The 5,717-nt window shown below is 36.3% G+C and overlaps 1 long non-coding RNA gene across 1 annotated transcript; it reads right to left on the bottom strand.

Annotated features, from left to right (window-relative positions):
• Positions 1-1,266: 1,266 nt before the first annotated feature.
• Positions 1,267-2,166, bottom strand: LOC146882411 (uncharacterized). Its single transcript, XR_014985340.1, has 3 exons — positions 2,046-2,166; positions 1,444-1,543; positions 1,267-1,337 (listed from the first exon to the last, which is right to left on the bottom strand). It is a non-coding gene; the product is annotated as an uncharacterized LOC146882411 (long non-coding RNA).
• Positions 2,167-5,717: the final 3,551 nt, after the last annotated feature.

Genomic DNA, 5,717 nt, shown 5'->3' with positions numbered 1-5,717 from the left:
TCTGACTTCTCAAAAAATACACTAGACTCTGACTCGACTCATCTGGATACATATAATCTGGTCAAATTCAGCGGATGCTTGCACTTGTGGTGGATACCTCTGCTCACCCCCGAGCTATGTGTTACAAGTGTTACAATGAATCAATTTCCCCCACACACAAGGTTAGCCCTTAATGAGTTTCAGGCCTCCTGCTACTCTCACCACAAGAGTCAGTCCGCTCTAAGTGAGACTAATTGACTCCTTAGAGTGTCAGGATGCAACCTTACCTTCAATCCTTACCAGACCATATAGATGGGGCACCACCATGGACACCCACTAACAGGGACCATGGAATTACGTCCCGACCACTGAAGCACGTCCCTGAAATCTCACCTAGAGATCTCAAGAATTTAGGCACTGACCATTAACCAATCATGTTCATTCAATCAAGAAAGACCTATCATGCATATATATATATATATATATATATATATATATATATATATATATATATATATATATATATATATATATATATATATACATTATATCGATGTTCACAACCAAGTCCCTTTCATGTTCCAGATAAGCCCATACCAATTCATCATACTCCATTCATGACTATAGAATTCCAACTCATCTCATTACCATGCCACTTTAATACCAACCATCTCATTAAGATCACATGCTAAGTCCATACCAACCCATCATTCACACATCATGAATCACCTCACTCATGCATAATCGTTTGTCTCATGCTTTTAACACAATACTTTAATCCAAGCAAACATTAACCATTCAAGATTCAAGGAAACGATCAAACACCACACTGCCCTCGCCCAGCTCCTCGCTCAGGTTGAAGGGTCTCGCTCAGGCAAGAGGTTCTCGCTCAGGCAAGAGGTTCTCGCTCAAGCGAGCCCCTTTCGCCTAGGCGAGGGCTCGAAAAGGGGGAACAATGACCTCACGCAGGATCTCGCTTAGGCGAGACCCCTCTCGCTTGGGCGAGATGTTCGCTCGCTCAGAAGCAACGTGGGTCGCCTGAGTGACCATTCGCGTGAAGTGGCTTGGGCGAGCCTCTGTTGATCTCGCCTAGGCGAGATATACTCGCTTGGGCGAGAAAACCAGTGCTCACCACTGTTCTCTTGTGCACAAACACTCAACAGATCACAAATGGTTCAATAATACCATACACAGGTTCGCATCAACACACCAAGCATATTAAAATGATAAAATAGTAGCACAAACAGCACAACACAAAAGAAAGGGGCGAACTCTAGCTTCCCGTACCTGGAAAGGGTTAATACGGGACTTTGGCAAGCAAACGTAGAGCACCGCAGCTCCGAGAAGAGACTTAGGAGCTGAAAAACGGAACAAAACTTAAGATAAGCTCACTACAAAACCCTAGTAAGGAAAACACGAAAATCATGCCAAGGAAGGGATGGTATGAGATGGAGGGTAACTTACGTTGAGTAAAAACAAGAGCTTGAGCGGACTCGACGAGAGCTGGAGATCAAACCTAGCATAGCACTTGTTTGGTGAGGAGAGGAGAGTAAGACGGCTGTTTCTGAAAGTGAGAAGTCTAAGTTATTATCTTTTATTGGTAAAATTATTTAATTGATGGGAGGACTAATAACTTTTTTATAATTACTATTTTGGTATTTATGGGTTTGATTGCCATGTCCTACGATGGCTACACCACTGTGATAATTTTTCCATACTTATTTCTCAGACTTAGTCTTCCAAGGTCATTCTCCAATTCAACTGACTTATGCAACTCATACGGTCACGCCAGCGCTAAGAACGAACACTTAAAACAGTTGAAGACACTCTCCTCTTCTTCAATTATAACATTCATAAAGGTAGTGTGCGATTGAAGGCACCATAAATTCACATAAACAAAAGATAAAGTAGCTTAAATTTCTATAATGAAAAACTTAATTAAACCTAAAATGAAGGATCACATGAAAGGTAGAAATTCAATTCATCAAATTAAACATAGGATTAGGATTTATAACCTGAAACTCAAAATAATCTACACAGAAAAAAAACAGAGGAAAAATACTTACGAAACGGAAAAGAAGATGACTCCAGAGACAAGAGAATATGACTTCAACGAAGACGTTGATGTTAATGCATGGGAAGATGAAGAATGAGCTCTTCGCGAGAAGACGAAGATGTTGATGTAACAACATGAGGGAAAAGACACAAATTAAACTCATAACTTGCCGGCAGTTGTAGAATGACTCTAGATATACTTTAAATTTAATTTTTTTAAAACGTAACGTCAGTTTTGTATAAATGCCGGCAAATATATGTCGCTATAAAATATTTTTCTTATAGTGTTAGAAGGTTAGTTTCAGTATTAATATATTTTTTAATACTATTATTACTATTGTTATTGTGCTGTTATTATAATAATAATAATGATAACTATTATTACTATTAGATTATTGTTACAACTATATTCTTCTTCTTCTTATTATAATATGTATTATTACAACTATATTATTATTAGTACTAATATAGTAGTAATAGTGTTATTGTTTGACGGTGAACTCAGCACAAATACCTAGAAGTTAGACTAGTGAGTACATAAAATTTGAACAATTAAGTAAATTAAGTAAGTAAAATAATTCTTTCAATTTCCCTAACCGACTAATGATACCAATGTATTAGACACTTAAAATCTAATAACATAATATATGTTTATTATCTACGGCAAAAAAGTTTGATTATAATTATCGATAACACTACACCAAAATTAAATTTAAAAGTCAAGTAAATACATGGGTCATAACCCTATAATAAGATCCAAAGTAGTAGAATCAATCCAAGCATACTACGCAGCGGAATCATCCCTTCCCTGTTGACCTCGAGTGCCTCTCGCATATGTTCACATCAATAAATTGATGATCATCGCAAAAGGAGAAGAACCACATACAACACAACCAAACAAGCAAACATGGTAAGCTAGAGTAGAAATAATTTATCAAGCAGTCACATGCTATTACACAATCCAAGCAGTAGATATATCATCCAAACATGTTATGATTTCTCAAACAATACACTAGACTCTGACTCGACTCATCCGAATATATATAATCTAGTCGGATTCAGCGGATGCGTGCACTTGTGGTGGATTTTCCTGCTCACCCCCGAGCTAAGTGTTACAATGTTTCAATCCCCCCCACACAAGGTTAGCCCTTAATGAGTTTCAGGCCTCCTGCTACCCTCACTACAAGAGTCAGTCCGCTCTATGTGAGACTAATTGACTCCTTAGAGTGTCAGGATACAACCTTACCTTGAATCCTTACCAAATTATATAGACGGGGCACCACCATGGACTCCCACTAATAGGGGCCATGGAATTACGTCCCGACCACTGAAGCACGACCATGAGGTCTCACCTAGAGGCCCATGGAATTACGCACTGACCACAAACCAATCATACTGAATCAATCAAGTAATATTTATCATGCACATAACCTCATGCCAACCTTCTCAACCCATCCTCATTTACATCCAAATGTTGAATCCATACCAACTCATCCTTCCTAAACCATGAATATAGGATTGTGTTTCATATCAATACCATGCCACTTTGATACCAACCATCTCATTTAAATCACATGTCAAGATCATACCACGCCTATCATTTACAACCCATGCGTCATACCACTCATGCATAATCATTCTCCTCATACTTTTAATATAACAAGTCAAATCAAACAATCGCCAATCATTCAAGAACAGAGAAAACAACAAAAATCACAATACCCTTACCTAGCTCCTTGCTCAAGCTAAAGGGTCTCGCTCAGGCGAGAGGGACTCTCGCTCAGGCGAGAGGGACTCTCGCTCAGGCGAGAGGGACTCTCGCTCAGGCGAGCTCCCTTCGCCTAAGCGAGAGCTCGACAATCTGGAACATGGGCCATTCGCACTAGCTTGCTTAGGCGAGCTCTCCTCGCCTGAGCGAGGCACTCTCTCGCTCAAAATAAGGACTTCCCGCCTAGGCGACAGCTCGCGCAGAAGGCCTAGGCGAGCCTCTGCTAGTCTCGCTTAGGCGAGCCTGGCTCGCCTGGGCAAGATTATCAGTTCTCGCCCCTGTTCTCACCTGCAACAGTCACATTTTCGCACCCAAACAACCACACAAGATATCCCACATATTCATAATAACGTACAATCCATACAAACACTAAGCATACTCAAAAACAGGCCAAACATAACTTAATACTCAAAACCCTAGCTTCCCTTACCTGGAAATAAGCTAGCAGAATATCCTGACGCGACCTCGACCCCGAACAAAGGAGCGCAGCAGCTCTAGGAACAAAATAAGGAGCTGAAAAATAGTGGAACAAAACAGCACGAGGTCATTGAGATGAGCCCTCCAGGATTGCTAAAAATACAACTAGAGGAGGACTACCACGAGTTCAGAAGCAACTTACATGGAGTGAAAGAGCTTGAGTTTGCTTGGAGGGGATTAGGAATCAAACCCTAGCAAAGGTTCGCGACTGCTCATAGAGAAGTAAGGGAGAACTGTTTTTCAGAAATGAGATGAATGGGTAGGTTAGGATAGGTTTAGGTCATTTAGCTCTCTATGGGCCAACCCCTAGGTCCATCAGACCTTGGGGTAGCCCCTAAAGATTGAAGCTGAAATAAAAGGGCTTTACAACATATTTATTATAAATGATTGCTTTATTGTTGTTATTATTATAATAATAATTATTATTAATAGCTTTGACCGTATTAGTATTATCATTATAATCACTACAAGAAAATGTTTTATTAGTAACCAATTTTAGTGACTAAAAGTTGTTAGTCACTATAGTGACCAATTTAGATACCAATTTACAAAATTAAAATTTATTGGTTACTAAAATAGTCACTAATATAAATAAAAAATTATAATTGGTCACTAAATTTGTCATTAATTAATTAGAGAGCAATTTAGTAACTAAGTTATTTTGGTAGCCAAAACTTAGGTAGCTAATTTTTAGTAACCAGTTTTCTTTGGTAGCTAAAACTATGATAGCTAACCAATAATTTTTTTACTTTGTAAACTTGTATCTAAACTAGTCATTATAGTAACTAACAACTTTTGGTCACTAAAATTGGTTACTAATGAAGAATTTTCTTGTAGTGAATTAGTATAATCTATCATTATTAAATAATATTATTTATTTATTTTTAATTAATTTGTTACAAAAAATACATGTGATTAATTATTTAATTTTTTTATATTATTGTTATTATTATTATTATTTTTATTTGTTTGTATGGGATCCGTAATTCATAATATGTCTACCCTTTATATCAATATTATGATTATTACTTTTATTAGTATTTGTATTTATATTATTCAAATATAATTATTATAATTATTATTATCTATATTATTAGTATTATTGTTATTATTAGTATTACTGTTATTATAATATATTGCATTTTGTTCATATATTTACATGTTAATTTTGTTAACAATATTTTAAGTTTAACTTTATTTATTCTTTGATTTCATTATTATTGCTTTCTGTTTTAAGTTATTCATATCTACGTGTCATCGATCGATTTTAATAAAAACTATATTATATTTATGTCGTACAAATTCATAATGCAAAATATGTCTATTTTAGTTTAATGGTATACACACATTTTAATTTAATATAATATAAAACTTAAATTTTAATTATATAATAATATTATTTTACTATACATCACTAATCGATTATTATGTCAATTTT

This window comes from Vigna unguiculata, chromosome 10, assembly GCF_037176805.1.
Source record: "Vigna unguiculata cultivar grain cowpea cultivar isolate G323 ecotype 2 chromosome 10, ASM3717680v1, whole genome shotgun sequence".
NCBI classification, from domain to species: domain Eukaryota; kingdom Viridiplantae; phylum Streptophyta; class Magnoliopsida; order Fabales; family Fabaceae; genus Vigna; species Vigna unguiculata.
This window is presented reverse-complemented; position numbering and strand designations above follow the sequence as displayed.